Source organism: Prenolepis imparis, unplaced genomic scaffold (assembly GCF_030444845.1).
Source record: "Prenolepis imparis isolate NDT839.2.m4 unplaced genomic scaffold, iyPreImpa1.0 SCAF_11, whole genome shotgun sequence".
In the NCBI taxonomy this organism is placed as follows: Eukaryota; Metazoa; Arthropoda; class Insecta; order Hymenoptera; family Formicidae; genus Prenolepis; species Prenolepis imparis.
In genome coordinates this window covers 7,684,433-7,707,668 of record NW_028141169.1, presented here as the reverse complement: position 1 = coordinate 7,707,668, position 23,236 = coordinate 7,684,433, and the positions used below count along the sequence as shown (strand labels likewise).

General features: G+C 35.9%; 1 protein-coding gene across 14 annotated transcripts in view; it reads right to left on the bottom strand.

The window, feature by feature from the left end:
- The window catches only part of LOC145943054 (bromodomain adjacent to zinc finger domain protein 2B), a 154,983-nt gene extending 133,177 nt beyond the window's left edge, over positions 1 to 21,806 (bottom strand). For 12 of the 14 annotated variants that reach the window (XM_083050267.1, XM_083050276.1, XM_083050272.1 and 9 more), the window contains exon 1: positions 20,726 to 21,805. The gene's annotated coding sequence lies outside the window, so the exon portion shown is untranslated. Of the gene's footprint in view, positions 1 to 20,725 lie in introns of all 14 variants that reach the window. The other 2 variants (XM_083050274.1, XM_083050271.1) reach the window with 1 other exon arrangement.
- Positions 21,807 to 23,236: the final 1,430 nt, after the last annotated feature.

Sequence of the window (23,236 nt, the reverse complement as noted above, 5' to 3'; positions counted from 1 at the left end):
CCTTTCGACCCTTTCGTCCCTTCCGAGCTCGTTCGTTGTCTCCCTCGCTCCCGCGACGTTCCTTCTCGGCGACCCTTCCGCGGTCCAATCGCGGCCCGCCATGCCGTACAGATTACGGAACGAGCAAAGAGCCCGAAAAGTGAGAGAGATAATGCGCGCGAAGGGAGCGAGAGAAAAACAGAGATATCGTGGGGGATTTACGCGTCATCATCAACGTCGTCGTCATCGTCATCGTTTCCGCGTTGTGAGTCGAGATACAAGATCTCTTTTACAACTATTTTCCATCCGGCGCTTTCTCAGGTGTTCTTACACGAACGGAGAAGTCGAGCGAAATATCGGCGTTTTTGCTAAGTTGGCCCCTTTTGGGCTTCGCACATGCAAATCCCAGGATATTCGATTTAAATGAGCGGTTTAGGTTTAGCGACGTCAAGAAACGTCTTCGCGAGGAGAAGAGCCGACAGAGAGAAGAATAGATAGCGAATGAGAGAGAGAGAAGTATGTGAAGTTAGCCCCCATTTTCTAAATTTTGAAAAAATTATTAGAGTTCTGGCTGCCCCCTCAAGAGTTCTAGAGTTCTCTATCGATTTTAGAAATAGTTCCGTCGTTTAAAGCATCGAAAATATCACTTGAACTCCGAACAGAACTGCCGATTTACGAAAAAAATGTTTACCCATATGGGACTTTGAAAATTTTTGAATCCGCGACTTTGATCGACGAGAACTTTTCTATTTCGCATCGTAGAGCTTCGAATAATAGTTTTGTTCAGAACTATTCGGGGGGCTGCCAGAACTGTCAACAGAACTGCCGATTTCCGAAAAAAAAATTCACCCCTATCGAACTTAGAAAATTTTTGTCGGCAATTTAATTGAGAGTTCTGATAGCCCCCCAAAGAGTTCTATCAATTATCCTTAATCAACCATAGTGCTAAAGTTAATAATAAAAAAGTTATACGGCTTTAAAGTTGCGAAAAAATGTGAAGTTAGCCCCCCATAACTTCAAGTGATATTTTCGATGCTTTAAACGACGGAACTATTTCTAAAATCGATAGAGAACTCTAGAACTCTTGAGGGGGCAGCCAGAACTCTAATAATTTTTTCAAAATTTAGAAAATGGGGGGCTAACTTCACATTCACGAGAGAGAGAGAGGAGGAGGGGAACAACGTCTTCCGACAGAGGGTTGGTCGACAGGAATGCAAATTGAGGAACCACATATAGGAACATCCGTCGAAATCGGTTAAGGGAGAGCGACGATTAAACGCTTCTCTATGCGGTTTCACTGTCCAGATTATCTTGGTAGATTGGTATTACACTATCGAATCCGAAGCAAAGACGTCGAAACATGCGTAGCAGATTACGTACGAGATGTGATTTAGGTTGAGAGAATTGTTTTATTAGAATCCGAGAATAAGTTCGTAGCAAATTTTCTACAATTAATAATTTTCCGCCCAAAGATAATATAAGAGACAAAATTGTATTCATTTTAAATAATTTCTGTATAGAAATTGCATACAGTAAAATTGTTCATTCGTTTATCTTATAAAGAACGTTATGTAGAAAATAATTATTTATGATTCTTCTTATAGACACACGCAATAAAAAAAAAAAAACTATCTTTAAATTCAAAAATATATCTATAAAACCTACATTTTATAAATAATTTGAACGTGAGCGTTAGCTGACAGAAAATTCGAATATTAATTCACGCATCACTCGCTAACAATTTATACAATATTAAAAAATCATGACTAGTGATCATGCATGCAGTGGAAAGCTGTGCAGAAATTAACGCAAGGTGACGTAACGGAGGAGAGATAGCGGACAATTAAAATCGAATATAGATAATCGATAAGATTGGGAAACGAGAGGCATGAAGCACCGAGAGAAGGAGAGGGGAGAACGAAGAGAGAGAAGGAAGTCAGCGACGGCGTCGATCGAGGGAATATCGAATACATTAATCAATAACGCGCGACAGGGCCGGCGGTTCGTCCCTTGGTTAAAACGGGGAATGAACGTTGTTGCACGGGAAACGGGAGAGAGCGGTATATCAATAGAAAACACAACTGGCGGCGCATCGTATAATGCGGAAAATCTGAATAGCAGTATTAGTCAGACTTGTCCTCGTCCAGCCGTTCAATGGCTGATATGTCGCAATTAATGCCGGTCCTTGTTTGTGTTTTGCACGCGCGATATCTTACAAGTGTTTTATGCACAACTCGCGAGATTCGGTGAAGCTTTAAATAGCGCATGACTTTTTCATACATCGAGGAAAACTCGGCATGTATACATATATCACTCTCGTTAAGCAAGAAAATAATGATATACTATCAGTGTTTTCGTCACGGATACTTTAAAATCATTAAAGAATTCGTAACAAAGCAAAATAAATGATTGTTGATAGTTTATATCGTGCATATATGTAACACAATATAAAGTATACATTGTATTAATTAGTTTTCAATGTAATAAGATATTTATCATATTTATCCCGCAAATAGCGGAAGAGAGGAGAGATATTATACGTAAATTGCTGCTTTGTGAATTCTTTCTTTTTCGCACCTTTTATTATTTTAGGTTACTTTGTGTGACTAGAAAAGAAATAAATTCGCAGAATAAAGAATCTGATACTTTAAGTATCTTATACCTCCCCCCCTCCCTCTGAGATTTTAATAAATCTCGTTTGCTTCGCTCGTTCTTTAGAGACGTTAAAAAAGTAACTTATACAAGCAGCTAGTATATTCATCCGAGAAAAGTACGCAAAAGAGGATTACATCACGCGTACGCGTCCCATTCACCGTACTTTTGAAAGTTTTTTATGGATATAAAACTCATCTTGCTTGGGTATAATGTTTAACTCTTGTATATATATGTGTGTAGTACACGCAATACAATGTAGAGAGCAAAGTAGAGAAATTACCGTAAAACTAATTAAGGATAACAAATATGAAAATATACTTGTGTTTTTATTCACTTTATAACGGCATTTTTTTCCAATGATCTACATTTCCAAATTTCTCAATTCCCAAAGATTTTCCGTATTTCGGATTATTTAACTTTTTCTTTATAAAAATCTACAATTAAAGACTACAAGAGCATAAGCAAATCTGCATATGTACATGAACACCGACAATGAAAAGTATCTATTGCTCAGTAGCAGTCACTTCATTTACTTTGAGATATTTAGTTAAATTTCGCAAGTGAAATTGTATGTGTAAATAAACTTCGAGTTACTTTAATTCACGCGAATCGTCTCTCACCTGTACCTTAAATACGAAGAGACCCGTTGCAAAACCCGAAAAGAACATTAAACACAACGCGCACATGACCCATTTCTTGCCAGAATCCTTATGCATGTTTAATGGACAACAGCTGATGTCGATCAAACTTCGTGCGTATAAAAATCATGCCCGACCTTTCGAGGAGGAAGAGACGGAGAATCGATGTGATTCCCCGTCTCTCTCTCATCCTTTACCGATAAAAAGCCGTAAAGTTTTTTGGCTTCGTTCGACTCCGCACTGGGCGGAGTCTACAAGCACCGGTATACTTTTTACCGAGCGACCGTTCTCCATTTTTTTAAGACAGCTGCGCGAGGAATTATTGTGCACTTCTCCTGCCGTGAGCACGCTCCTGTCCGCTCGATACGCGTGCGTGATTGCGTATGTGTCTGTATGCGTGTATGTATGTGTAACACGACGAATCTGTGCCGCGCACGTACACATATCGAGTTTCAAGAGGCACGTTACGCACAGTGTCGGTCTTCTTATATGGAATCGCGTGCGAGCAGGTACGCTTGAGAAACGACACGGGAAAATAACGTATATGTCGGTGCATATATGCGCACATACGTGTCGCGAAACGAATCATTCTACCTCGAGCGTTGTTGATCGCGTAAAAAAAAGTAGCGACGCATTACATCAGTTTTATTAATATTCGCTTTTTCCTAGTTTCCCCTAAATTATATTTTCCCTGATTTCTTTCTCTCGCGCCGCGATATTTATTAATTAAACTCATATGTTTCTCATTAAACATATTGTAGAAATTATCACAATTACAGAAGCTGTATCTATTTATTTAGCAGTATGATACATACATTGCGTGGAATTTTCGCGTAGATTACCACGGAAGAAACAAAAGAGACTCGATGTTCGTGTCATCACACCTATCGGCGAGTCCGTTAATAGAACTGTGCGTAATATTTGTGCACACGCGTAGACTGTTTTCTATATGAATGAAGATTGTCAAGGCCGATTACCATACGTGAGAAACGATAGGAAATTGCTTTCGAGTTATGTATTCCGATATGTCGAAAGCATCAAAACCGGTCGCGAAAAACGCGGTAGAGAAACGACGAAACATGATATTCGCATAAATGCATTAATTGCTCGTTTATTTCCTGTATATGAGTCCGCGAATGTGCGTCAAGGAAGAAATTTGTCGCACTCAAGTCGACAATATATTTCGCAAGTAAGTGTATATACGCGTGTCGTTGCGAATCGAAATCGCGATACGGCACAAAGCTTTATATACAGTGACAGAAAATATTCTCGTTTTCCAACAATAAAATATACAAAACCAGAGCGCTACGATATTCTATGAATTTATAAAAGCTTTTATATTTTTTTCAGCAATAAATCTTTCCTCTTTTCAGACTTTTTCGCCCGATATAAAAAGAAGAGTAGATATTAAGAAGACGATTTAATATTGGAAACTCTTCATTTTTTTTTATCACTGCGATTTTCTGTCGTTACGATTCTAACTGCTAACTAAAATGTAAACTTGCACGTCCGCTATTTATATGACTTAGTTATGCGTTCTCTTCTTATTACGAAAGTAATCGAACGGATGCGATCTCCGCGTCGTCGATCTATTGTTCGAGCGTATTGTATAACATCTGTCATTGATCTCTCTCATAAGTCCGTGTAGAAAGACAAGGTCTGTGTTAAACGAGACAAATAATCGCCATGAATGGAACCGCGGTAACAATGAGCCTCCACTATGAGCGACCGTTGATTGCATAAACGACACGGCATATACGATAAATTATTTTTCATTATACTTCAATTTTGCATCTGCTCGTTATATATATAAATGCATCGAACGTTTTGCGCTTTTCTCCGCATTACATTAATTTGCTGTTGATGTCTCGTATATTAAGTCGATTATTTCAACAAATCGTTTTCATCATTAACAGCTGTCGGAATTATTCGAATCATTTATGCTTTATGCGATCCATTTCTCATACCAGATTATGATGAAATTTCCCAATATTAATTCAACAGGTTTTTTGTAAAAAAAAAAAAAAAAAAAAGAAAAAAGAAAACACGTAATTCTATTAACGAATAATATTACTCGATAATTCAATATCTCTTTCTCGCGTGCGCCATAATAAAAATAATGTAAGAGAATTATAGATATTGAAATAATTTTTTCCTTAAATCTTTTTAGTTAAAAAAAATATTTTTTGAATTTAAAATTGAAAAAAGCACATAACTCTTCAAAAATGTTTTGCGAAAATAATTCAATCAATAATGTTAAGTGTTTGAATAATTATATATAGTTATTAAAAAAATTAATAACAGGAAATATGTAGAACAATTATTCCGGTATAATAATTATATGTAATTAGATTCAAATAAAATAGTTTAGTGGAAATGTAGATTCAGTTCTGCTTCAGTTTCTCATACACGCCGCAGCTTTCACGACACACGAATGTAGTCAACTCGTATCGATCACTCGCGGTGGTTCTCGTGTGTAACCATGTCCCTTCCCTTTCTCTATAATAGGTAACACCTAATGTCATAATGAGTCGATAGACGTCGTTAGACGATATGGAAATTCGATTACCACCGAACGCATCATCGAGAACGTGCCGTCGACGCGTTTTGTGTACGTGTTAATTTTTGCTCCAACGTGTAAATGTTGAGTATATACGACTATATATGTATACGCATAATAATGCTCTACACGTCATATCTAATTGTTGCGTCAATCCGTGACTCTTTCGATGATATACATATGATGCAATATTTAAATACAATACCAAATTAAGGCTTAAAAGATAAAACATTTCTATTATTCAATTTCTATATTTTTATATTTGTACCCTAAATCTGAATTATTATTATATACTTTAAATATTATCTTGTGTCCATTGATGAAATTTTGTGAATCATTTAAAGACGAGCAAATTGCTCGTGACACTTTAAATTCTCATTGAGCAAGTAAAACAAAGGCGTTATTAGTATCCAGCATATATGGTCGTAACCGACAACAATACATCTTATTAACATAAATGGTGAGAGCCGATCGAGTAGCCAAGCATAGTGTCCAGAACTAACTTCACTTGACACGGTCATTGTCATTTAAATCATCTAGCGTCAAAGCTGAAAGAGTGCATAATAGACGTTCATTGTTTTAGCACCAACGCACGAAAGAATAAATAAAAAAAGAATAAGCAAGTTCGCGTTATGAAAAAAATGTTAGAATAAAAATATATATTCGCGAAAAAATGCAATAAGAGCTTAAGTGTAAAAAAATAAAAATAAACTTTCATAAATTGCTTCGTTCACATCGAGCCACAATTTAAATTTAAACGAACAGATTGCATCCTAATAATATGTAGTAAAACTGCATATGGTCGATCACTTGGGGAAACTGTTCAGTGGGGAATCAGTTCTATTCAGGGGTGAGCATCGCTAACGGTAAAACTTCTCAGTTCCCTCGTAATATCGTAACGATGTACGTCGATTGCACAGTTGCAGTTTGCGCGATGATATAAATTTTATATTTTAATGTATGTAATTAAAATTATTAATCCGCAGAAACACCGCCGATCGCTATTACACGTAAACGAAAAGAACACATTATTATATAATCGGTACTACGACCTGTACTAATATTTATAAATATGTCGAATATGTAATAATTTATACAATTCGTGTTTGTATCATTGGAAAAAAATGCACGTAACATTTAAAACACAAATATATAGAATGTAATTCATCACACAAATGTCTAATTTAAATTTAGAAACATAGGGTGTGTCTTGCCCTTCTCCTCTCTCTCTTTTCGTGTATTATTATCTGGAAAGAGATCATTGACCCTAATAACAATCGATAATAATGACGATTATTATATATAACAGCCGTGTTTGGATACTTGCTTTCCTGTAGTTTATCGCAGCCAATTATCGCGTATTTCATCGCGAGGGCACGCATCGCACGCAAGTATTTTGAACCTTCGCCCGCCGCCTGTCGCCTTTCCTTTCTCCCTTTTCGCCCATCCGGCTTTTCCAGCTCTCAGGCCCTCTCCTTTGAATCTCGACCATGCAACAACGTACGAGGCCCACGTTCGATCACCGCCAAGAATCCGGGCGCATCTCCTTTCTCTCGCTCGTCCTCGTGCGATTGTCTCTCTCTTTCTCTCTGTCTCACTCTTCCTCTCTCTTTCTCTCTTTCCTACACCCCTCCATTTTTTATTCTACCCTTGTGTACATGCACATATACACACGCGCGTGTGCAATCACTCGGACACACATTCAACGGCCTTTCTACTCTCCTCGGTCCGTTCCGCCGCCGCAGCATCCGCCGCTTTCTTCTTGATTTCACTCGTTTGCACAGAAATCGAATTTTCACGGCGACTGAGACGATGTCAGTCGTAGAGTAGAAAAAAAAAAGTAGTGCATTAATGAAAATATGAGAGAGGAAGAGAGAGAAACATTAGAGATGTTAAGTCTCAAATGTCAATATAATTCTCTATTTAAAAACCAGTATTGCAGATAAAATCGCGATATCGTTTGTTATATTGTCAGAAGTAATGCAAACATTTTTCTAAAATTTTTAAATAGAAATTTTTCTTAAAAAAGAAATTGATAATTAGTCAGAGCATATAATAATATACCGCAAATATTTTATAAAGACATTATTCACAATACAGCGCAGAAATAGGAGTTAAGGAAAAAAAAAATAAAAATAAAAGAAAAAAGCCACTATAAATCTCTGTAACGTGACATTTATCGGAGAAGTCTTCATTTTACAAAGATATAATATGTATAACTAACGATAGTCGTTCGATTCAATTCATATTTATGTCGCAAGCATACAAAGACGATTTCAACGTCTGATGCCCGGGTTAGCGAGATACTAGTCTATTCTCTATCGAGAGAGAGAGAGAGAGACAATCGTTCGCCTTCCTTTTCCTTTCGACCGCGCCTCTCGACTCGCTTCGTTCGTCTCACCGAACAACGGATACGACACGACGTGACTTCTGGACGAAATGTGTGTGTCGGACGGTTGTTGTGTGGAAAGGAACGCTGCGAGATCCGCCTCGCCGCGCTACGCCATACCGCGAGGATGGAGCTAAAACGAGTTTCGTGCGGCTGTTTTGGGGGAAGGTCTTTCGCGATGAGTCCACTCATTTCGCTCGCACCAACGACGCTTGCTCGGATCGGAATCTTAAGTTACGTTTTAACTCCGAGATGTTCGTGAAGCTACTTCGCAATCAAGAATTTTTATTGCATCGCGTAAAACCGCTACCGCTTTACCGATTGAAATGCGATACGTTGTTCATGAATAAATTGTTTTAATTAAAAACAGCAAGCTCTATCGAGGAAAAAAAAGAGGAATATTTCGAGTCATATAACGGTGGTCAAAAATCTTAGTTGTGTTAAAACAATAATGTGATAAATATGCAAATACTGCAAATACAGGCTTGTTAAACGTTATTAACTTTGAGAGAGTTGCGATTAACTTTAGAGTTCACTATATGATTATGTATATTGAATAGAACGTAAATTATATCTAAAAAACATTAAATCTCTTTCTTTCCCTCCAAATATATTCCGATTTATCTTTTTTTTTGTAATTAATAAATTTTAATTTTGTCTCTGATAATTTCAATCAAATTCATATTCTCATGTTATACTAGGTGAGAATATTATTACATAAGATGAAAAGGTGAGAGAGATATACAATGAGTAATAAAAACGACATTTCGACAAATGTACTTCCGTAAATACTGCAATTTCGCTAACAGTTACAAAACAATAGCAAAACAAGTCAAACTTAGAATTATCTTCTGCATTCTTCCGAGAGAGAGAGAGAGAGAAAGAGAGAGAGAGATAATTTCATGCCTAGTTGGGCACTGTTTGTATATTCAGGAACCTGCTTATGCAGCCTTGACTTTGTGAACACCGCCATATGTACTATATATGTATATGTATAATGTGGCCACTTCACGCGTCAACATCTGCTTGTTAATTAAAGTTATTTTAAATGTATTTGAAGTGCGTTCAGTTCTATATTTAAAATTAAAATAAAACATTTTTTCACATGTAATTAAATTTGTAGCTATTAATATACTAAAATGTATACCTATATATGTTCAATTTAAATATCACAAATATATTTATTAATCGATTTTCACGCACGTGGACGCGCGTACACATGCAACTTTAAATTCCGATTGTAATTTCTCTTAAATTCAACGTTTACATTGATCATTTTTCGTCTCTCTTTCTCTCTCTCTCTCTCCTGCATATAGAAATATTTTCGGTTTTTTTTTCTCTTTGTCATAAAATACATAATACAAAATTTCAGATTATATTCTTTCTCAAATTTACAGTTGTTTTAGCGTTTCTTTTTTACTTTATTGAATTAAAAGTTTAATCTTTTATTTTTTTAATTAATCTGTTTGATTTATCTGTCGCCTCTCTTTTTCTGCCGTTTAAATTTTTGAGAAAAGAAAATGCTTTTCTGTGAAATAATATTGCATTATACGATTAATGGAATACAAATTACGCGAGTTATCGATAAAAAGATAAGCCTAGAATGAGATACATTAGTAAGACGTATGATCGAATATATTTCTTGCTAAACTACAGAGCGACCTTCTGTTCTTCTATCCGTCCTCCAAATAATGAATACAATACGACACGACGTCGGGGACAAAACGCGCGCGCGAAACAATGAGCTCAAAAAAAAAAGGAAGCTGAATTCGACGGAGCAAAAGGCCGACAAAAAACAGCGCTAAAAGCAGGAGTTTCTCTAATGTCAACTTAGAAACTCCAAACAAATCACGAGATATTTCGGATACTTATTTTTACTTAATTTTCTCTTTCTAAAAAAACGGCTATATATTTAATGGATGCTTTCTCTTTTAAATTTTTTTATATAACATTATATTAAATATATTAAATCTCACATTTCTCACATATCTTTGAAAGATCTGAACATTTTGCTCTTTTTGCAAAATAAAGGATATTTCGAAATGAGTACAGCTTATACTTCAATGAAAATTTTTTTATAACCTATTTTCACCATTTTTAATTTTATTTTATTACAAATTAAATTACCTTCTTTTTTGTTTCTTATTAAATATGTCAATAACTAATTGTAAACATTTAAAAATCAATAACTGGCAATTAATTTTACGGCATTAATTTTGCGGCGATTAATATATTTTATATCTTGTCATCTTTTACGTAACAAAAAGAGCGATTCAGACAAGTTGCATTTCTAACATAACCGTTTTCGGATATCAAGATCGGAACGAAAATATTAGAAGCGATTCGAACATATGAATGTATGACGAAGCATGTTAAAGTAATAATTGTTGCGCTGTTAATTTCGATGAAGCTGACACAGGAAAATTCCGCACGCTCGCAACCACGATAGCCATGCGGAAATGGTCACGATTCGAGATTTTCATGTATTGCTCAGTCGAGATAGTTGCATGGTAAAACTCACAATATATTAATGCTTTAGATACTGCGACTATTTTATCATTGAAAAAAGCGTAAATAATATTTGCGTTAAAAAACTTGTTATTAGAAAATATTAACTAATGTTAGATTCTTGCTATCTCTTTTATATTCACAAACACAAAAACCTACGAAAGTAAAATGATCAAAAAGAGAATTTTTTTTTAATTTCTGAGTTCCATTCGTAAATTCCATAAGAAATCCCTGAAAATTTCAGGTTTTATATTTTTTGTATGAAATGGACATCCCGAATAATTATTAAAACCGAATATTGGTAACAAATATTAATTAAAATGACAATATCCTACTAATCTATATTGTATTAAGGTCCAATATATAACATTATTGAGAATTTTTGCTACTTTTCGTGTCACGCGTTTCTTTTTCGTTCAAGCGTGGAAAAACGCAGGCGGCGACAGTTCCGACAACGCTATAGCCGTTACGATGGCCCTCGTTTCAAACACAGAACGATTAAGTAACGAAGCACGTTCGCTCCGTCCCCCTCCTACCCTCTCTCTTCTCCGTTCACCCTGTGCACGAGAATAAATTCACCCTGTACGAGTCGTACGGGGATCGATGCGCACGATTATTTCGGGAACTCGCCCCGTTCGTCGTCGTCCCTCGAGAACGACGAGCAAGAGAGGAGGCGAGCGAAAGAGAGAGAGAAACCTCTTTCGCTCTCCCCCTTTTCTCCTCCAGGACGACGAAGACTGCGCGAGAGATAGCTCGGGGAAAGCGATGGTTCGGAAAAGATCGAGCGAACACGTAGCGTCGTCTCGACGACGGGATTGCATTAAAAAAATTACGGTATTTCAAAGTGGGAGGCTAACAATTTTTCAATTCTTAATAATTTGCTTATAATCCTTGCTTAATAATCCTTTATGACAGTATAAATAGGTACAAATAAAGCGTATGCGTATCTAAAATCCATTTTCTTAAATTCGGTGCTAAGTTCATATAGGTTTAAGCAAGCGTCTTGTTTATGGTGCACTTGTATGTCAGTAGGGTGTGTATACATATATATGTATATAAATTTTATTTCGATATAAAACGTCCTCGTATTTTCCGAATATATTTTTTTAAATTTATAAAAAAATTTCATTTAATTTCATTTATAACATTATTATTTTAACGTATTTATAACGTATTTTTATTTTAAAATTTAATTAGCAAATTAACGTTTTAATCAGTTAACTGCTGTCAAAAAATATTAATAAAGTGAAAATTTGTTAATTAAATTTAAAAATAATGTTATAAAAATTAAAATATTATATAATGTAAATAATATATTATAATAATACCTTATCTTCGATTAATATTTTTTGACAGAAATCAGCTGATAACTGTCAAAAATATTAATCGAGTTTAAAGTATTATAACATATTATCTAAAATATATATTGTTAATTTTTAAAATAGTATTATGTTATAAAAATTAAAATAATACTATGTTTTAAATAAAATGTTATAGTACTTAAACTCGAATAATATTTTTTGACAGTTATCAGCTGATTTCTGTCAAAAAATATTATTCGAGTTTAAAGTAAGATATACGCGCTTGTGTTGTTCTAGTAATAAAAACGTAAAAAATCGTAAAAAATTATCGATATACAAAGTCATCGATCAGAGAATGCTACGATATTTGATTAATTCTCGATTCGTCAATGAAGTATAACGCTTCTCTCTGCGCGAGATTACGACGTGAACGTAATTTCGCTAAAACGGAACTCTGACTGTAATGAGAGATTATAGTCGTGCGCGGCCTTCTGTCGCGTTATCGTATCTCCCCCTTCGCACTCTAATTATTATAGTCGTTTCGTACTTTTAGCTAAAATTGTAATTTATATGAAGAAAAGTAAGGTCGAATCGAGCATGGTTAATATTAAAAGGCTATTTAACGAAAGGGATTCTGAAAGGGGGGAAAAAAAAAAAAAAACCATAATCGCAATACCTTGCCATGAAATGATGACCGGGTAATTTTGTTAATGTCGTAACGGCGCAACGGATCGTTTCGAACATCCTTCGAGACTGCTCGTCCTCGAGGGAACGACGCGTGTGGAAGCGAAGCGAGTAATTAGACGTGTCGCGCGAGAAACGCGTTCGTTAGCGATCGCGATCGAGTTCCGCCTCGTGTTCACGTGGAGAAATCTTTGTCGTTTCTTCTCTCCGGCGCGAAAGAAATCCTGGAGAAGAAACTCTCCGGGAGATGCAATCCGCATAATTGACGCGTATAAATCGCGTAACTGTCCGCGTCGTAGTTACGGAGTATCGACTCTGATTAACGCTCTTCCGCGCTTACATAACTTACGAGCGTTACGTGCAGCCAAGTGTGTTACGGAAGCCTGACGTTACCGAATTATTATTTTTCACCTACCGCTATGTAGCACGGACATGAAATAGCTTGAAGGGTAAAGGGTTAAAATTCTTTTTTGTGTTATGCGATACGTCACTGCGGTATTACAGATTTATTTCGCCACTGGAATGACTTTTTCTTATTGGCCTAATTCGCGTGATTATGATTACACTAATTAAAATCCATGACTTTAAAGCAAATGTAGGGAAAAAATATTTAAAGATTTAAACCGCCGCATATTTTTACATAGCTGAGAGAATTGGGAGAATTTGGGATCCCGAAAAAGCTGGTAAAACTTATTGAGACATCATTATATCGATCATAAAATAAAATATGCATTGATAAAAAAAAACCAGCAGGAGAAAAAGACACGAGAGTTGGATCTCAACGTTTCAGGAAGCTTAGTGATACAGAAAAAAAGTTTTAGTCTTACAATTAGAGAGGAGAAGAAGCGAAGCCTTCCGGTGTGCAATTCACATACGATAAATCCACCGGCTCTCTCGTCTCGTTCTCAGAGCATGTTAAAATCGGCAAAATCGAGAGCCGCCATCGGTAACGGATCTGCCTCGGTTTCGCGAGCTTCCTCGCGTTTTACCGTTAACGACCTAAATCACGCGGCGAACAACAAGAGATGCGCGCGGGCACTTCTTGCGACAGACGAGAAGTTGTGGCCGGCTCTCTTTCTGGTTACGCGTTTTTCTAGACGAGCGATTATAACGTGAAAATCTCGATATGTATTCGGAGAATAAATTCGAAGATGCTTTGGAACGATAAATCCATTTAATAGAGACTACTTTGTCCTCTCTCTCGCGACAAGATCATAATTCTTAATCTTTTACTAATACTTAATTAATAGTAAAGAGAAAAATCAGTTCATATTTAAACAGCAACAATAAAATTAAAATAAATCAGTTTAAAAAATTTGTACATTCACACATAATATTTATATTGGCAATATATATATATATATATATATATATATATATATATTTATACTCTCCCTATATACGCGAAACTAGGTAAGAACTATTGTCTTATTTTTGAAAATTAAATACTAGTCTACAAATTCGCATATATAAGTCCTATAACGTGACGTTGTTTGTCATCACTGTATCTGCAGAAGCAACAATAGTTTACGTCTACGTGAACTATCGCGTGATCTATGTAGGCGATGCATAATCCATGAACCGTGCGTGAGCCGTACACACTTCTGCTTAGTCGTGGATCTAGCTTAACGCGAGAGAAGCATACTGCTGCGGTTTGATCGACGGTACATACGTACTTCGCATCCGTGTGTCATCGTCATCCCATCTGGATCGATGTTTGCCTCGATCGAATCGTATGTAACCGGTATGTATCGCGCATCGCTTGCCAGAGCCGCGCGGAATTCGCTCGTGAATTCTTTTTTCGTAGACCACACGATGACGAGATGATACCGAATTAACCTTGCGCCGCGTTGCGGCAACGATTCTGATTTCAGTCGTTAAATCGACCGACGTGCATTCGAGCACGAATTTAAACTTGTCGCTTAGTAAAAAAAGGGGGAAAAATACGCGAATTTTTATTATAACAGGAAATTAAAAAAGCGTTTTAAAAAATCGAGAGAAAATAATCAACAATTTTGCTCATATATATATTCGGCAAACGCCGGATAATTCACACAATGCGATGCTTGTTTTGCTCGTGGAATATTTGTCGAGCGAACGACGTCGTTCGCCGATCATCTTTAGACTACTAAATTTCTTTTCGTTTTTGTTAACGCGGGAAGGTCGTGCTTTATCGCGTCGGAGAATATACGGAGCACAGAACCGCGCTGTTATCGGTGATAGGTGCGCCTTGCTGGTGATTAAGCGGTCGATAACGCGACAGAAGGCCGTGCACGACTATAATCTCTCATTCAGTTGGAGTTCCGTTTTAGCGAAATTGCGTTCACGTTGTAATTTCACGCAGAGAGAAGCGACTAACATTACACTCCACTGACGAATCGAGAATTAATCAAATATCGCAGCATTCTCTGATCGATGACTTTGTACGTCGATAATTCTTTACGTTTTTGTTAAATTTTTAAAATTTAAAAAAGTATATTCGGAAAATACGGGCGTTTTATATCGAAATCGTAATATAATTATATACATATATATATATATATATATATATATATATATATATATATACACACACAGATATATATATATATATATATACATACAGACATATAAGTGCATGATAAACTAGACTTGCTTAACAGCTGATTGATAATGCAATTGCTTTAGATATGTACGAAACGTAAATGTTATCATTTAATCGTTACTGATATTACTTGGTTCACAGAAGTCATTCATTGTGCTATCTATATTAATCGACTTATTATTAAAAATATATCGTATTCTAATATTATCAAGAGTATCAAAAATTATTTGTGATACTTGCATTAATAAAGCGTTTAATTAGATTTAATATATAAAAGATTCGAACTTTATGAAATTTACGCGGACGCATAGAAGTTCGTAGATTATTTTGAACGGCTGTCTAAAACGCGTCACAGAACACGCGGTCGTTTCGTGAAGCGGTCGATCGTCCTACGAAATCGAAACGTGACTAATCGCCGAAGGCGAGGAACTCTATGGCGTACGAAAGCAGCTGACACTATTGGTGTTGTAAAAACGAGTAACGCATGTACATTAGTCTTCACGATCGACGACAAAGAGAAGTACGGATAAATCGACATTGTACGGCATTCGATCAGTCGTGTGATCGTGTGATATTAAATTATTAAATTAACTACGCTTAATTCATGATTTTCTGTTTATATGGAGCAATTAAATTTCTTATAACATTAATTGACAGTTTGAAGTTAATTTATTATAGCTGTTAAATAAATAAAAATGGAGAAATATCTTTTTAATCGAGTAAAAATTTTCCATATTTACAGTATCGAGAATTTAATTCTCTTAAATTATATTATTTCCAATTCCACTTGTTTATATAAATCCGAAAAATATGCAAAAGAAATGTGGAAGATTTCTATTTAAAGGAAAAATATGAAGTTTCTAAATACGAGGGTAAATCAAAAAAGGGACAAATAAAGAAAAACACATTTATTTTAACCTATGTGGAAAATTTACATATCATTTTTCAACATAATCCCCACCAACATCGATACATTTGATCCACTACTTAATAAGCTTCTGTATTTCATCCTGGAAGAAAGATTTGGGTTGGATGCGTAGCCAGTTATGCACCACTGCAATGACCTTCTCATTCAAAGAAAATTTTTTTTCTCGTAGTATTTCTTTTCTTTTTTTTTTCTCGTAGTATTTCTTTTCTTTTTCTTTCTTTTTTCTTTTCATCTTTTCGGTTTATTAAAAGAAGCACTACGAGGAAAAAATTTTTCTTCGGATGAGAAGGTCATTGCAGTGGTGCATAACTGGCTACGCATCCAACCCAAATCTTTCTTCCAGGATGAAATACAGAAGCTTATTAAGTAGTGGATCAAATGTATCGATGTTGGTGGGGATTATGTCGAAAAATGATATGTAAATTTTCCACATAGGTTAAAATAAATGTGTTTTTCTTTATTTGTCCCTTTACTTTTTGACTTACCCTCGTATATCACTACTTCTAAATGTATTATATAATCTCCATTATCATTAGGCTTCATAAAAAGTTCCCACCCATCAATAATTTTAAAATTATAAATGTATTTAAAAAATGTAGGTATATAATATATATGTGCGTGTATTAACAATTTACGCAATTGATATCGACTGTTGCACTCGATTAGCTTACTGTGCGCGCGATATCCACCGAATCTCGTGACGGACTGGCGTAATCTGTATACCGCAATTAGCATACATGAATAAAGAAACCATGAATCTGAGTCTACTAGCCAGCACGTCGTGAATGAATACGTATTTATGACTCAACTCATTTTATTAACTCTTATCGTTCGAATGGTCAATAGACATTTTTTTAATATATGTATAGGTGGTCTATTAATACTGAAGAATTGCTGAATAATTATATATATATATATATATATATATATATATATATATATATACTAGAGAATGTTGTTACAGTTTTAATATAACGCCAGGTAGTTACTATATTAATAATTTGTCTAATATATGATTGATATATCTAAAAAGTTATACAGTCAATATATTTTTATTTTATGAGAAAAAATAATTTTTTTTTCAGCTTTATGCTTTTATTTTCAAACTAAAGCACCTCTGTTATAATATGACTTTCTCCGCGTTACCCCTAAAAATTTTTTATATATATTAAATTATTGCTTTGTTTTCAAAGTGATAATACATTTATGCTATTATCATGCTATTTTTTATTATAATTTTTTATGGGCTTAAATATAAAACAATTAGATGAGTTTTTATGACAAAATCTGCGACAAATAATATTTTGTTTTGATTTGGCATCTTTGCTTAATTATAAGCTTAATAAGGAGAGATATTGCGACATTCTGAAGTACACGATTTGCGAAGCGCAGTAATTCTGAACAGGTCATCGATCGATAACGACTGCTCGTCTAAAATTACATCGATCCGGCGGGAAATAAGAAACGTGAACTCGATGGTTGCGGCCAGTGAACACGAATTTGTGATGCGCGAGAATGTGCTATTTAGTTAATTACGATAGAATTGAACAACTATGTAGCTATTATAGAGCTAGGTGTATAGACTGCGGAAAATCATTAGCGCAACACATTTTCATTAAATGTCGTGCTGAATGTAATTGGTGAAAATTATTTAAAAAATAGTTGATGACCAGAATTTTTCTTTATTAATTCTAATGCATAGAAATCTTGTAGAACTCTTTTCACTAAATGTCATGCTGGGCGTGGATATTAATAAAAATTATTAATTGATAGAATATCGACCTGAAATTGCGCATATATGTGTATACTAAACTTGAACATAACTATCGGGAACTCTTGTCAAAAATGATAATATTCAACCCATTTTAATACTTTAGAGAGGAGAGTTTCACTAGATTTGCGAAGTTAGCACGACATTGTTTCAATTTCGATTTTTTAATATAAGAATTGCGGAACTCTTGAATTTTTATCAGAAACTGTACAACTATGAAAAGTGCTATTAGAACTCTTAATATTTTTTGAAACTTGTGAAATGTCGTGCTTCACAGACACAGCTTGCCACAAATGTGTTATGGCGAATAATCTCACGTGCAAAACCAAAAAATATGAACCATAAAAATGTAAATATAAAATATATAAATATAAAAATATAAACCATTAAAGAATTAAATTTGGTACATATTCTATGAGATAATTTGATATGAGAGAGAGAGAGAACCATAAGAATATATAAAGAATATAAATCACATGAAAAATATGAACTATTGAAGAATTTTAACGCGCCGATTATATGTACATGAAGAGTGACGCGATGTTATTCCGTCAACGCAGCGATATCAGTGAGCGTTTCTCGTAATAGCGATAACTACATTATCGCGGTTCCTTTTAAAATGGAAAAGTTTGACATTTTTTTTACTATATGTACATCGTTGTCGCGTACTTAACTTTTTTGGTATATTTTTTTTTATTCAGAAAAATGAAAGTTGAACGTGAGAAATGCTCACTAAGAGTTATAGCTCTGTTAATTTGATTTATCGTAATTTTATTAAATTAAAACTTGAGAAACTAATTGTGTCAGAGTAATGTGAGCCTAACTTGTAAACTTAAACAAAACATTAGAGTTTATTTTGAAAGAAACTAATAAATAAATATAAATTTAATAAATAAAAACTAAACTAAAAAATTTAAATTACTGGCGTAAATAAATAATTTTGAACATCTTTAAATAGATATCTCTAATTAATTTATACTCTAATTAAATTCATATTCAAAATTCATACATTCAAAATTTACTTTATGCTAATATAAATATTTTATACTTTCATTCAAAATTTTTATTGCGAAATTATATATTTCACACTAAAAATATACACACATTTTTTATAACTATATTTTTTTGTCTTTAATATAAAAAATATAACAAAAAATTGCAAACGATATTGATGGCGAACTGTATGAAAAATGAAATGAATTACTTAAAGTAAAAAATCGGAATATGAACATTGAATAATATCATAAACATAATTATAGTATCGTCTACTTTAGTATCTTTGGATGTTGCATTTAAAAGATAATGGAAAGAAGCGAAAGCGTAATTTCCCAGCCTTTCCTTTCTACAAAACAAATGAATATTTGTCGCTCATGTACATTATACTGTATGAAGACGTGAAGGAATGAACGAACGAACGAATGAACGTGAACGACCCAACGAATGCACGCACTGCGAGTGAAATATGTATGTTTGCATTTCCCTCATAGCGCATGTATTCGGTAGTTCTATTACGCATTCATACGGTAGTGAACGAAAAGTGCTCGTGTATTTCATAGAAAAAGAAAAGCAGAACACACATTATTTTCGTTTCTCTTTTACCTCTTTCGCGTGCCTAAAATATTTTAGATTTTGACTGACATCGCTTAGCTTATCTCTTAACTTGATCTATTTATTTGTCTTTTTCTAAATATCATTGTTATACATATCCTTAGTTAAAAGCATGGAACATGTATAGTCGCGATAAGGCGACTTTTTTCCAATTAAATAATATAATAAATTTTTGAGAAATAATTTTACTTCTTTTTCTCTATATTTTAATATTTGTTTTATTAAACTCTTTCTGTTATATTTTAACATTTGCTCTAATATAATATGAAAACGGTACTATGTAATTTGACGTATCTCCCCCCCCCATTTCGTGCTTTTAGCTAAAATTGTAATCTATATGAGAAGAAAAGTAAGATCGAATCAAACACGGTTAATATTAAATATATTTAACGAAAGAGATTGTGAAAAAAAATCATAATCGCAATACCTTGCCATGAATTTCGTTAATATCGTAACGATCAACGAATTCTTACTAAGCTAATAGCACTTTTCATAGTTCTACAGTTCCTGATAAAAAGTTGCGCATTCCTTATTAAAAAATGGAAATTGAAAAAATCGTACTAATTCGCAAATCTAGTACGACACCCTCCCCTCTAAAATACTAATTGTAAAACGCGTTGAATATTATCATTTTTGACAAGAGTTTCCGATAGTTTTGTTCAAGTTCAGTACATATATTCAATTTCAGATTCACCAATTAATAATTTTTATTAATATCTACCCAGTATGACATTTAGTGAAAATATGTCGTGCTTTCGTAGTTTTAACGATAATTTTCGACTGTTCTATTTGAAATTCTGTGCATTAGAATTAATTCTAAGAAGAGTTTCGGTCATCAATTATTTTTTAAACAATTTTCAACAATTTGTTCAGCACGACACTTTGTAAAAATGTGTCGTGTTGATGATTTTCGGCAGTTTCTAATTATTGTTTTGATAATTTTACAAGAATTGCTAAACATTTTTACAGAGTTGCAACTGTTTTTTTTAACTAACGTATTTATTTTTATATATTATTATATAAATATTTTATAACGAATTGAGACGCAGTGAGACGATGTAAAGCCGTCAAAAGAGAGTATATATAAGCGTAGAAGAATAAGATCACTTTGTAAACTTACGTTACGAAGAACACCGATGGCACACACGGGCTCCTTTCCCCTTCCTTCTGCGTGTCGCGAGATCGTCAGGCCGTTTACTCCTGCAACGCACAAACGCGCCTTATCACCTTCTGCGATTTCACGAGAACTCGTCGATTGTATCGTGGTTGTCGGGCATCACCGGCGACCGCTCTCTCACTCCGTGGGTCTCCGCACCGCCGGTCGACAAAGTCGGAGAAGGAAACAACGTCACGTCGCGTCGCGTCGCGTTTCGTTGCGTCGTTCTCTCGGTCGCGCACAATGACAACTCACGAGTATAGCGGAGAGTCTTCTCTCTCTTTCTCTCTTCTGTGCTATTCCGAAACGCCACTATTTCGCGAACGACACCATACTTGTCCGCGCGCGTCACTCGCGTTATATGTATACACTCCGGGAAACCCGATTACGGCTGCGGTCGAATGCGAGCGTGTCTCATCTAACGTATATTCGCGATATACATGTATGTGCGGCTTCACACGACGTCGTCACGCGCATCGACGATGTGAAGTAAGACCCAAGTTACGCGTCACAAAGATCTTTGGTGGGAAGAGAGGGGAGGGAGGACTCACGTCTCTCTCACACACGCGCGGCAAGCGGGACGCGTTCAATTCAAACACAGGTAACGAACCGCAACCGATGAATCTTCACGATAAGCGAGAGTTCCGGCACTGCACGTCGCGTCGCGTCGCGTCGCGTCGCGTCACGACGACGTACAAACGAACGAACGAATAAATCACACAAAGGATAATCGATGCGTATTGTCTGTATCACTCTGTCTTCGCACGCCGTACTTTCTCTCTATCTCTCTTTTCTCTCACGCGCACTCTCTCTCTTTCGATGCACTGCAGTAGATGGTAAAACACACGATACGCCGTATTTATTACAACGCGTTCACCGGAATATCGCACTGTGTGCGACGCGATTTACTGTACACGACAATGAGACACTCTCGTCGCGTCTGTCCGCCCAAGATCACCGGAGAGAGGCCGTGCGCGGTCACACGTCTCTCGCTCGTTCGACACGTCCGTACGTCGCGGGCACCGATGGCGGAGTGACTCGATGGCGCCGCGAGCATCGACGACGGCGCTCTCGCGGCGGCTCGGCGTACTAGGGCTCGCACCCGCAGCCGCGCACACATTGACAATTGACATGGCGACGCGTACGCGCGCGCAGATCCCTCGAGCCAAAATATACACATATGCACACATACATATACTACGCGGAACCGGTATATACGTACTACTAACGGGGCCACATTGACGCGCGACATAACACATGCGATGTTACACGTACAGTACACATATATACACACACACGAGAAGCCGCCGTGGGTAGGATCGTACGACAGCTATACTCCGCCGAATCTATAATGGATATTCGCACCGACGGACCACCTGGCCCACCGTCGCTCCCCCTCGTACTACACCATCTAACGGCCGTCCACCGATGCACACAGGCGCGAACGCGATGTAGCGACGTATATAGCGTCGCGTTTCCCCTCGACCTCGTCGTCGTCGTCGTCGTCGTCGTCGTCGTTACAACGCACGAAGAGGAGACGGTGGAGTATGTCGTTGTCACGACGTTCGGTAAAAGTTCGCTGTGAGGTAATATTCTGATCGGTTTCGACGTATAATTCGCCCGCTTTTCGCGACGCGACGCGACGCGGACTCTCGTTTGCGGAAATGGAATACGCGGGAAAAAAAATTGGTTCGCCAAAGCGCGTATTGAGTTATTTACGTTTCATTGAAACGCGCGGTGTACATCAACGTGCACGCGTGCATTCAATGAGATGGATCTGTATTAAAAGCGGAAGCCGGTTCTTTACTCAAAATGTTTTAAATAAACAGCGGTGAAAATGGAGTTTGATTAATTGAATGCGCCGACACATTCGCGATACTCCATTAAAGTTGAACAAAGTACAATAATGTATATAATGACGAATTCAAATATTTCGACGTTCCGTTCCACGCCTACTTTAGTCGTTTAATGGTATATCAATGGTATTTGTGTATAATAGTATGCAAGAACTATAATGTATGTATATGTTCTACAGTTACATTTTCATAGTAATTCTTCGTTAATCGCGATTATTCCGCGTTAGCGTCTATTTGTTTTTTAAAATACACATTCCGAAATTACATTGTTAATGAGTTAAGCTATCCGACGCGGCATTTACATGGATTTACATGACTATTACAGGCGTTTGGGAATGCTGGACGAGTTTTCGCTTTTCAGTTAACGTCGCGCTTTTGCATAAACTATATGAGTTTTCAAAAAGTCGGTAAAGTTTACATATTGAACATTTACTTGCTTAACAATGGCCATCGTCACGATCCGCGCACGATTCATATGAGATATTGTCGTTATTTTCCGCTATCTATGTGATTATCGAGATGCGATATATTATACATCTGCGCATAATATTGTATATGTATATATAATGGCTCGAGAGATACTTTTTTTCCACATTTTCGTACATATATATTTACTTAC